At 55.3% G+C, this 11323-nt stretch overlaps 1 long non-coding RNA gene across 1 annotated transcript; it reads left to right on the top strand.

Annotated features, from left to right (window-relative positions):
- Window positions 1–2435: 2435 nt before the first annotated feature.
- Window positions 2436–11047, top strand: LOC141374936 (uncharacterized). The gene is made up of 3 exons (XR_012382151.1): window positions 2436–2571; window positions 10390–10520; window positions 11005–11047. It is a non-coding gene; the product is annotated as an uncharacterized lncRNA (long non-coding RNA).
- The last annotated feature ends 276 nt before the right edge of the window (window positions 11048–11323 follow it).

Below are 11323 nucleotides of genomic sequence, written 5' to 3' on the forward strand. Positions count from 1 at the left end.
CGTGTGCTTTCGCTCGGCCCGCGTTCCCCCTACCCCCGCCCGCACCGAGTAGGCCCGGCTCCTCGACCCCGGGGTCGGTTCAGCGGCTGGGATTAGCTGAGCGCAGGGACTAATCCTGGATGAGCCTCCGTGTAAACCCGGATCGACCGCGGGTACAGCGGAGGTCGCAGGCGCCCCTGCATCCATTCCTATACGCGGGGCTTCGCAGGGCCTGACGCCCCTTCCCCCACCCCCCGCCAAGTCCCCTTACTACATTCAGAGACATGTGGTTGGATCTGCTGGGAGGGACGGCTGGGGGTGGGAGGGGGGCGGTGTAAGAAGGAGACACCACCAAGATCAGTCCTGAATCTGGTGTTGCAGAGCCTGGGGTCCCCGGGGGGCGAGGAAGGGCTGAGGCCCCTTTGACAGCCTCTGAATCAGGTCAGCTCTCCAGTTCAATGAGCAACCCACGGGCCCCCCACCGATCCTCCAGTTAAAGACTCACAAACCCTCCTACGTGACGGGGGTGACCAGCCCCTAACCTTGAGGCCTCACTTGATAGGACTTCGCCTCATCCCCACCCCTGACTTGGCCAGACAGCGGGCGGTAAGGGGCTCCTGTTAAGGCCTAGCCCTGAAAAAGATGTCACGGGTCAAGAGACATGGGTATCCTGCCCCGGGTCGGTTCACTCCTCTGTAAACATTTCCTGAGCCTCTCCCTTGTGCCTGCCCAGCACAGGGTACTGGGACACCCCAAGAATGACACACCGTCTCTCTGGGAAAGGCAGACAGGTAAATAATAACCATATCAGGTGTTCAGCCCGGCCCTGAGCTGTAAATTCGGGCTGGAGAGCTAAAGGAGGTGCCTCCTCCAGTAGAGTCCGGAAGGCTTCCTGGAAGGGGTGGTGCCAGAGCTGAGTTACCAAGGTCAGATCTGGCCCGAGGCAGTTGTGTGTGCAAGGGCCTGGGGTAGGAGGAGGAGAAAGTGATGTCGCTCAGGAGGGCAGGTAAAATTGGAGGGGGGCAGGGAGGAAGGCAGAACTAGAAGGGCCTGCTAGGCAACCTAAGGAGCGAAAGCGGAGCCATTGTGAGATTCTAAGCCTCTGAAAGAAGAGGTCACATTCACATTCTTCTCAGGTTTTAACTGTCCTCCCCACTTCTCCGCACAAGTTTCTCTGGGGATGCCTAGGTTGGGAGTGGAGACACACCCACAGACAAACAGGAAGGGGAGCCCGTGCACTGTAGGTTAGGAAAGATGTTCCGCACCTCCTTCCCTCACACCTGGCATCAGAGACCGACTTTAGAAATCTGACTGGACTGCTTCCTAGTGGTAGTACCTCGGGCAGGTGACTGCGCCTTTGTTTCTCCATCTATAAAATGGGGATAATAATGCTGACCGTCCCGGAAGATCCTTGTGGGGCTTCAGCGAAACAACGTGTCCATTCTTTGATTGAACACATACCTAACACCTACTATGTGGTAGGCCCTGTGCCAGGTGCTGGCCTTGCAGCTCTGAATCAGACAGGCATGATCCCTACTGTCTCTTGGAACTTCCAGTCCAGTAGAGAAGACAGACAATAAACAAACAAATGAGATAATTACAGATTGTGTTAAAGTGCTGTGAAGGAAACAAACAGTGGGAAATGAAGGAAGATGACTGGAGGTGGGGGAAAGGAAGGGGCTGCCTTACGCAGTGAGGCCTGGGAAGCTTCTCTGACGACACCTGAAGGTGTAGAGCTCAGAACAGAGCATTCCAGGTTCAGGAAAGTGGGGAGCTGAAGCCCTGGGATGGGAGACATGAAAGGAGTTAGCCTGATTCCTCTAAGATGTTAAGCTTCCTGAGGGCAGGAACCTAGGTTTCTTACTTCTCCCACTCTTCTGGACAAATACAGGGTAAGGTAAACAGAAATGGAGGGGATTATCCAGCTTGCTGGGCCAACCTTCCCCCACTCCCAGGCCCTGGAGTGGTGTTGGGGGCTTGCTGGCCTCATCAGTATGTCCATCTGCACGGCCTAATCTGCACTCCAGCTATAATGTACGGGAAAGACCTCTCTGCCCACCCCGATCCTTTCCTTGGACAGGAGGGGCAGGTTGGGGGCCCTCCAGAATCTGCCAATCCAGAGCCTGGACTGAACAGAGTTTAGTATCTGCCCCTGTAGGGGCTGAGGGAGAGGATGTGTCCCTGATGAATATGGCCCGGAGTTTTAGGATCATTGGGGCCTTTTGGACTCTCCCCCTTGGCCTGGGTCTCCCTTCAGGGAGACCTGGAAGAGAGATTTCTTGCACATGGATACGTTTCACACACAGCCTCCCCCCCCCCCCCCCCCCCCGTGCGGCAGAGCACACACAGCTCCTCTCACACACTCACCACCCAGCTGCACACTGCGTCTCCATGGCAACCAGTAGGCCTGGTCCATGGATGTTAGAAATAAGTGCCAGAGGAAGAGAAGAGAGAGAGGCAGAGACAGAGGAGAAACATCAGAAATAAAGAGACTCAGAAAGACAGCCTCCCAAGGAGGACCCCACGCTTTCCTTGCAACCCCTGCCAGGGAGGCTTGAACGGATTCAGGGCCTGAGGATGGAGGGGCTCAAGGTAGGGACTAGAGAGTGGGCCGGGGGCTGTCTGGACACAGGTAACGGGGACACAAGTGGGCAATGGGGGGAGGAGCAGAATCAGGGAAACTTGAGTGACAGTCTGGAGTCTTGGGCGCAGAATACTGGGTCTGGGTAAAAGACAGATGAGGGGGGCGGATGGAGGTGGGAGACTTGGGGGGGAGCTCCGTTCCCTTCCTCCCGGCCTAATTGACTGTTCAGGCTGAAACCGCCTCTTAGTCACTTAGTCTAATTAGAATTGTTCTCGAGAAGACAGTGGGGGAGGGGAAGGAGAAGCTGGGGTGTGAAGGGGGAAGGGTGGGTGGAGACAGAGCTGGGGGGTGGGGGGAGGGGAGTAGGAGTTCCTTCTGTGACCTTCCATCCATTCCCTCACCATCCAGTGGAAGGGCTGTGCTCTGACTGTCCAGGTTGTGGGTCAGTGTCCGTCCGAGCCCTCTGTCCCCAGTACGCTCTCAAATGGCCCTGCTTTCTGCTCCGCCCCTGTGTCTCTGTCTGTCTCTTGCTCTGCCTTTCACTCTCTCCCTCTCTGGCTCCCCCTCTTTATCTCCTCACCTTCCTTTTCCCATTTCCTCAGGGTCTCCCAATCTCTGGCCAACTATATTTGTCTAATGAACAGGTAAAGTATTTAGGAATTCTGGCTGGGGCTGAATCAGGAGGAGGGGGGAACAGGGGAAGGGAATTATATCGAGAGCAGTTTCATCTTCTGGGAGTAAGAGGGAATGGGACAGGGCGCCTGGGTGGCTCAGTTGGTTAAGCGACTGCCTTCAGCTCGGGTCATGATCCTGGAGTCCCGGGATCGAGTCCCGCATCGGGCTCCCTGCTCGGCAGGGAGTCTGCTTCTCCCTCTGGCCCTCCCCCCTCTCATGTGCTCTCTATCTCTCATTCTCTCTCTCAAATAAATATATTAAAAAAAAATTTAAAAAAAAAGAGGGAATGGGACAGACACTGCCTGACATGCCTCCCCTGTCTCTCTCTCTCTGTCTCTCTCTCTCTCTCTCTCTCTCTCTCTCTCTCACACACACACACACACACACACACAACACACACCCTCTCTTCCCACCCCTAACTAAGGTGAGACCTTTTTGGAGTATGTAGGAGCTTGGCTTCTGGAGCTGGACTCTCTGGGCTGCCTTAGACAAGTTACTTAAACTCTCTGAGCATCATAGCTTCTCTAGCTATGAAATGGGGATAATAAATCCTAAATTTTAGTGTGGATTTAAGGCGATGGTGCATGTAACCGGCTTAGCACAATAAATTGTAAGCGCTCAATAAATGCAGCTTTCCTCATAGCTCCCAGACTCCTTTCCTCTCCCTTCTGGAGCCAGGACATCTGCATCTTCTACATTCCCTCCTTATTCGGCTTCCCCAGTCTTCCGGGCTGAAAATGACCTCTCAGTTCCTAGACTCACCCTCCTGGCCCGCTCCCAGGGCTGCACAGGGCGGGGGGGGGGGGTGTGTGTGTGAGAAGGTAGGCTTGGAACCTGCCCCTGGCCACAGGGTTAGGACAGACCCTCCTCCTCCAGTCTGGGGTCCAGCCTTCCCTTCTCTGCAGTACTCCAAGAGGTGGAAAGGGGACAGCCATAAATGATGTAGGGGAAGTGTACTTGCTGAGGGGGACAATAAGGGATGAGCCACGTCCAGAAACCTAAATATTTCATGGGGCTGCAGCACTGGGAAGGGCAAAGTCCCCGAGCTGTGTTTGTGAATGTGCTCTGCTCGCAGCTCCACGTGGCTTGGAGCTCTTCCACATGCCCAGGGCCCTCTGCACGTGCTCCAACCCTCAAAGTGCTGCACCCACAGAAAATTGCCCCCGATGAACTCTTTCCTGGCCATGATCTCTCCAAACCCCCCTCAGCACATGCACATTTTATTTCTTACAGCTATAACAGTTTGTGCAAGTTTGAGGTCATACTGTGACATGGTCATGCTTTTCTCACCCATTCAATTCCCCCTTTAGATCCTCCAAGGATGGGTGCCCTTGCCCCTCATCTCCTCAGCATGATCAGGAAGACCCAGTAGTTGGAAAAAGCTGGTGGGAGGGGAGCAGGGGCAGAGGGGGCTGGGGGTGGCTGGGAGGAGGTCTGAGGAGGTTGACAGAGGAAGAAGGTATCTATTAGAGCAGGTGGGAATGGGTGGAGAGCAGCAGGGTCTCCTGGCTTCGGTGTCCACTGCTTACGGATGAGCTGGGAGACCCTCCCTCTGCCAAATCTCTGCCTCCAGGTGGCCCCTGTTCCCCACTCTCTCTGACCCTTCTCCTGACTCCATATCTAAGTCGGGGATTAGAAGGTGCCCTTGGAGTCTCTGTCACAGCATCCCCTGTGTTCCTTTCCTTGACCTTCTCCCAGTCTATCGTCATTTCATTTATTTGTTTACGTGTTCAATTTCTGTCTCTTCTACTAGAATAAAAGCTTGCAGGGGCAAGCATCTTGTTTAACTTATTTATCACCACTCAAAATGTTTGCTGAATAAATGAATGAGTGAGAGGAAATCTGCTTGGGGATTCTGTAGCAACAGCATGGAAAGGGAGCCAGAGGGTGGGAGGGTGGGCCACAGGTGAGCACGGATATGGGCCACAAGGACTGAGCAGCAGAGGGGGAAGGAGGTGTGGAAGGTGGAAGGAGTAGGTGGGATGGGGGATGAGAGGGAGGTGGGGCGGGGCCGAGGGAAAGAGGTGGGTGTGAGGAGGGAGCTTGGGATGGAGGGAGATGGAACTAGAGCCAAGGCGCATGGGATTTGGGGGAAGGGATCCAGACTCCCAGAGGGGCTAGAGGCAGGGGCTTTGGGGCAGGAGGAGGTCAAGCTTGGAATAGGGAGCCAAGGACACGGTGTGCTCTCAGCAAGGCTGTGCTTGGAATTTGGGTCTGGGGCTCGATTGGGTGGAGTGCAGAACCTCACCAGAAACAGCTGAGCCTGGCAGTTTCCCAGGGCCTGCTGGTGCCATCGCTGTCCCTCTGACCCACCCTCACTCCCAAATCTGGCCCGGATGCCCAACCTCACTTCCCCTCCCCATACCCTTCTAGGCCCATAAACAGGAAATGCCCCAGAGTGGGCTGGCCAGTGCTTCCCTCAGAGACCAGCCTGGGATACTCCTGAGTAGGGGCGGGGTGCACAGAGCCAGCAGAGAGGTCTTAACCCTTTGATTACCCACGTTATAGCCAGGGAGGCCCCTTCAGAAGCCTCCATCCTCCCAAACCAAAGGTGACAGCAAAATTCACTCATGAGCTTTAAGCCCCCTCCGGAAGCTGGGGATGCATGGCTCTGCCTGGTCCCTTGGCCCTCTCCCCAGCTCAGGGGCTTCGTGAGAATGGGGACAGTGGTCAGAGCCGGGGTGAGGATGGGGAGACTCCCATCAGAATGATAGTGTCTCCCCCAGAATTGGCCAGAGTGGCTGTGTGTTGGGGGGGGCAGTGGAGGAGATCGGAGGTGCACACCTGCAGTGGTTGTCATGGCAACCTGACTTGGATCCCAAGAGGGTGACCTCTCCCCCAAAGCCCTGTGCAGCCTGGAACTCAAGAGTGGACACACACACACACACACACACACACACACAGGGCTTTGCAGAACTCTATTTCTGAGAGGCCTCTCAGCTTCCTCTCTCTTCTGTCTACTTCCCTGGGTGAGGCTGAGACCAGGGATGGAGCCAAGAGAAGGGGATGTGTTGGCGCCTGGCAGGGGGAGGCCCCCCGCAATGGGTGTGTGTGCTCCAAGTGTGGTACTGTAGGGTTGTGTGTGCAGTGTGCCTGGGGTGCTGTCCCAGCATGTGTAGAGGACATGCGTCTACTCAACTGCCCACCCCCAGTCCCGAAGCCAGACCACACAGAAGAGGGATTTGGGAGGGAGATGATTATTAACAAAGACAACAATAAGCACAGTTAACCTTAACTGAGAGCTTGTTAAATCCCAGCTGTGTGACTGCGGTGCGCATTTTTCGAGGCAGTGTCTCATGTGATCCTCACAGCTACTCTACAAGGTAGGAATTATCAGCCCCATTTACAGATAAGAAAACTGAGATTCTAAGAGGTTAAGTAAATTGCTCTGGGTCCAGGAGCTGGAAAGCGGGCAAGATTCTGCAGGAGGAGAGGAGCAGAGGCGGGGGCTCCAGCCACCGAGGCCATTAGGCTCCATGGGACACTCCCGCTCCCGTGCTCCCGTGCTCCTTGGCAGGGCTGCTCTGGTACCACGCCAAGAAGCAGGACCTGGGGACCCCAGACCGTGGTGCCTGCCTGGCCTGGGCTGGGGCAGCTGAGGGCACCTGTGAGGGCTTGGGGACACCGAGCAGGGGGCATAGTGATCGGCACGAGCCAGGGGTGTGGCTGGCAGCCTTGCTCCCGGTAAACACGAGGAGAGGTTACTTCACAAGGAAACAGTAATTAACTTTAATTAGCACCTTGCGTCTCGGAATATTATTAACATCTCAATTTCTCTAATCAAGGCAGCAGGAGAGGGGCGGCATCTGCCTTGCGGACTCCTTCCTGGCCGTGCTCCCTGGCTTGGCATGGTTCCTGCCAGGCCCCCACCCGCTGGATGGCACCCCGCACACCTCCTCAGAGGCAGGTTGCCAAGGGGAGCTGAGGAGCGAAGGGACCTGGACCGAGAGGGCAGAGAGCGCAGGTCCAGGCCAGGCCCATGGGAGCTGGTGCTGGCAGCAACAGGGCAGCAACAGGGCAGGAGGACGGGGGGGGGGGTGGCAGGGCTCTTTTATTTTTTTCTTTTAAAGATTTTATTTATTTGACAGAGAGAGACACAGCGAGAGAGGGAACACCAGCAGGGGGAGTGGGAGAGGGAGAAGCAGGCTTCCCGCCGAGCAGGGAGCCCAATGCGGGGCTCGATCCCAGGACCCCGGGATCATGACCTGAGCCGAAGGCAGATGCTTAACTCACTGAGCCTGTCTGGCGTCCTTATCTTTCCAAGAAGACCATCCACACCAAAAGCCAGGCGAGGCTGGTGTCCCCTGATCCAGAGAGCAGACATGGCGGCTTTCTCCATGCTTCTATTTCCCTCCCTCTTTGAGCTAGCCTGTCCTCCCTCTTCTCCCCCTCAGTATCTTTCTCTCCCTTCTCTCTAATTCCCCTTCTCCTTCTCCTTGTTACAAGAGGGGTGGGAGGGTGCTGGCTTCCACCACTGGGGGCACAGCAATGGGGACAGGCTAAATCCTGTCCCCAGGGAGTTTAGAATCCCGCAGAGGAGATAAGGCTTGGGTATAAAAAACTCTAATTGGCCTCCATACAGATAGGCATCATAATGGAGCCAGAGATAAGGGGCTGTGGGGCTTCCAGAAAGGAGGCAGGAATGGGAGTGGCAGGGGCCCCCATTGCGGGGGCACCAAGACAGAGACCATCTCCGGCACCACGAAAGCAGGAGATCCTGAGGCAGCGAGGGCACTTGGTGCTGATCGGCCCTTGTCAGCCCTCTTCAGGAGGACATCACGGAGGCAAGGCCCTGAGGGCACAGGAGGTGACTCTCTCTTCATTTTAGCCACCCTCGGTGGCTGTTAGCCCTGCTGCGTGTCTGATATTAATAACCGACTATCCTCCTTGGGCTAATTACAGTGGCCTGCTGCTTGCACAATTTGGTATTTATTTGGCAGCGGTCTCGTGGCTGTCACCCCCATCCAACTAATTTGTATTTATTGAGCACCTATTATGTCTTGAGGGCAGGGTCTGCCCTTGAGTGGACTCCAAGTGCCGGAGTTCTTCTCTACGGGGACTGGAGGGTCATGGTGGAGCTGCCTCCAGGCTTGGACATTTCAGCAAAACAAGGGCAGTGTTCGCAGGCAGTTCCCCATCCGGAAGAGGCTGGTTCCACGTTGGCTTCGTCAGCACCCCTCGCCTGCTGCTGTAGCGGGGCATACAGCTTCATCTTTGCACAAGGCCTCCCATCTCTATTTTTATACCATCCAGAGGACAGCATCAGAAGACTAGGGTTCAACTGTAAGTCTCGTCCAACATTAACTCCGAGGGCAGGTCAAATGTTCAGTGACGACTGCGATCTCAAACCCACCTAGGTGGGGAGGGCACACATCATTTGATGTTATTATTTACCTTGGTTCAGAAAACTGATCACGCATCCCGTTGCCAGGTGGAAGGTGGGACCAGTTTCGTTTGACCACCCCAGTGTGGGCCACGGAGCAGGGTTGGGCACTGGCTTGTCCTTGGCTATGACTCTGCCAGTTAGGATCATCTATCACTGGGGCCTACGGGATCTCATTTAGTTCTTGCAAGAACCTGGAGAAGCAGGATGGCCATCTTAGAGCTGGGGAAATCAGACAAAGAGGTGAAGCCACACAGCTGGTAAGAAAGTGACAGCGGAACAAGACCAGAACCTCCGGTGGGGGCAGACTCCGGATCACTTTCTTATTTACGGTCTCCCTGTCAGAACCTGCGGCACTGGGGGAGGCCCAAGGGAGGCCCCTGCCCTCAAGGACAATAAGAGAATGGCCACTTGTCTCCTAGCAGACCCTAGCTCTCCCCTCCCTCCTGTAACTCCCCCTCACCACCCACCCCCCCAGCTCCCCAGGGCCCGAAGCTGGGCCTCAGTAATTGTAGAGTAGTCCGCACAGGGCGGGGAAGAATCTGACGTTTCCAAAGGCCTTTTTGATGTTGATGATTATGGCGATGATGAGGCAGTCCGTCTCCTACCAAGACTGGGGCCTTTCTTTGTTTCTCTTACCATCAGGGTCTTTCTGTCTGCCTCTCCCCCTCTCTCTGCCCTGAGGACTGGTGTTGTCGGAGCACCAGCGTTTGCCCCTCTTTGGGGGTAGAAGAGGGCAGACTGGGCCAAAGTGAAACCTAGGAAATCCACCCACCCCTCACCTTCCCCAGGCGGGGCCCAGGGGTGTGCTGACGTGTCATTAGCATAACATTTGCATAAGGAACAATTGAGGAGATTGGAGTCTCGCCTCAGAGGAAACACCTGCAAGCAACTGTGAATGAAAGCTTTTCCCGCCCCCACTCTGAGATCCCTCGCACCCCCCCCACCTCCCACCAGGATGGGGGAAGTGGCTGGAGCCCGCTCCATCCGCTCCATCCGCTCCATCCGATGAGGATGACTGTGTCACGGTCATCATTCACATGGTGCCTGCTCAGTGCCGGGCACCGAAGTGCACGTTCTGTTTCTCTTCAGCTTCACAAGCCCCCTTGGTGGTACATTTTATTATTTTATAATACAATTTGTGGAGGAGGAAGCTGAGGCATATCGGCCACCTCAAAGCCATACAGATTATGTGAGTGGCAGAGCTGGGCTTTGGAATAGGGTGGTGTGACTCAGTGCCCACGCCCTCGGCCACTCAAACACTTGCAGCAGGTGGGGGTACTCTGGGCTTACCTCAGGCACCCAAACCCAGTCTCCCGGGGCCCAGGGGATCCTGGGAGGCTTAGAAGACGGGCTCCAGGACAGGCTCCTACCCACAGGCCCACAGGCTTACACACACACACACACACACACACACACACACACACACACACACGCACAGCCGCTCTGCCCTGCCCCCACTGGTGCTTCTGGAGGCAGAGGAGCTGGGCTGACTTGGCCCATAACCAGGTTAGCCAAGATCCAATTAACTAGTTAGCGCAGGCAGAGCTGGGGGCAGGCAGGGCGCGCAGGAGAGCGGGACGGATGGGTTGGGTAATGTGCAGAGACAGCCAGAGACAGCGGCTCCGCTCTAACCTGATAAGCAGCTCCCAACATCACTGCCGCCTGGCCCAGCCTGGCAGGCGGAGTGGCCTCAATCCTGGGGTGCTGGTGGGGGTGCTGGGCCAGTCTCCGACCCCCCCCCCCCACCGCCGTTCCTCCTCTCCAGACACACACACCGCCCTCAACCTCTGGCCTCTCCTCAGCAACGCTCACTCCTGCCCTGCCTCCCCTAAGGACTATGAGGAAGGCAGCTTCTGCCAGATATTTCCATCCACTCTCCATAGTCATGCACGGAAGGTAAGGGTGAAACGAACGCTTCCTCCAGGCGGGAGGCTGGAGGTGAGGCAGCTGGGAGAATTCATGGGGAAGGGAGGTGAAAATAATAGTAGCCACTAGTTTTGTTTTAAAGATTTTATTTTTAAGTAATCTCTAAACCCAATGCGGGGCTCGAACTGACGACCCCGAGATCAAGAGTCGCACACTCTACTGAGCCAGCCAGGTGCCCCAATGGGAGCTGCTATTTATGGAGTCTGCCATGTGCCAGAGACTGCAAACCATTTATGTGTACTCTCTCAGGGACACGCACAACCCGTTGCTGTAGGTGCTATTATAATCCCCATTTTGCAGATGGGAAAACTGAGGCTTAGAGAGGTTAAGAAACCTACCTATCAAGATAGCTCAGGCTTAAGACCACCATCCCTTATAGTACCTCTGAACCAGGTCTAGGGTTAACAACAATATGACTGATAACAATACTTCTTGCTTTTGTGTATCCCTTTAGAATTTACAAAGGCTCTTTGGATTTACCCTGACAAGTCCATAAGGTAAATGTTTTACTTCTGGCCCCTACTTTACAGATCAATGAACTTGAGGCTTGGAGGGCTTGTGCCCCCAAGCCTCACAGCTGGTGAATAAGAGTCAGAATTGGAAGCCAGGCCAGGTCTTTCTGACTCCTAGTCTAATGCTGTAGAGGAGACAGTGGAAAAAAGTCCCTAAGTCAAGGGTGGGTCATTTCTCTATTTACTTGTTTGTCACGGCCAGTAGGAAGAGTCTGTGTGGGGCACCATGCTGGGCAGGCTTATTCAGGGCTGGAGAAAGCA

Source organism: Callorhinus ursinus, unplaced genomic scaffold (assembly GCF_003265705.2).
Source record: "Callorhinus ursinus isolate GAN/ISIS: 27379988/994484 unplaced genomic scaffold, GSC_fseal_2.0 scaffold23, whole genome shotgun sequence".
Taxonomy (NCBI): domain Eukaryota; kingdom Metazoa; phylum Chordata; class Mammalia; order Carnivora; family Otariidae; genus Callorhinus; species Callorhinus ursinus.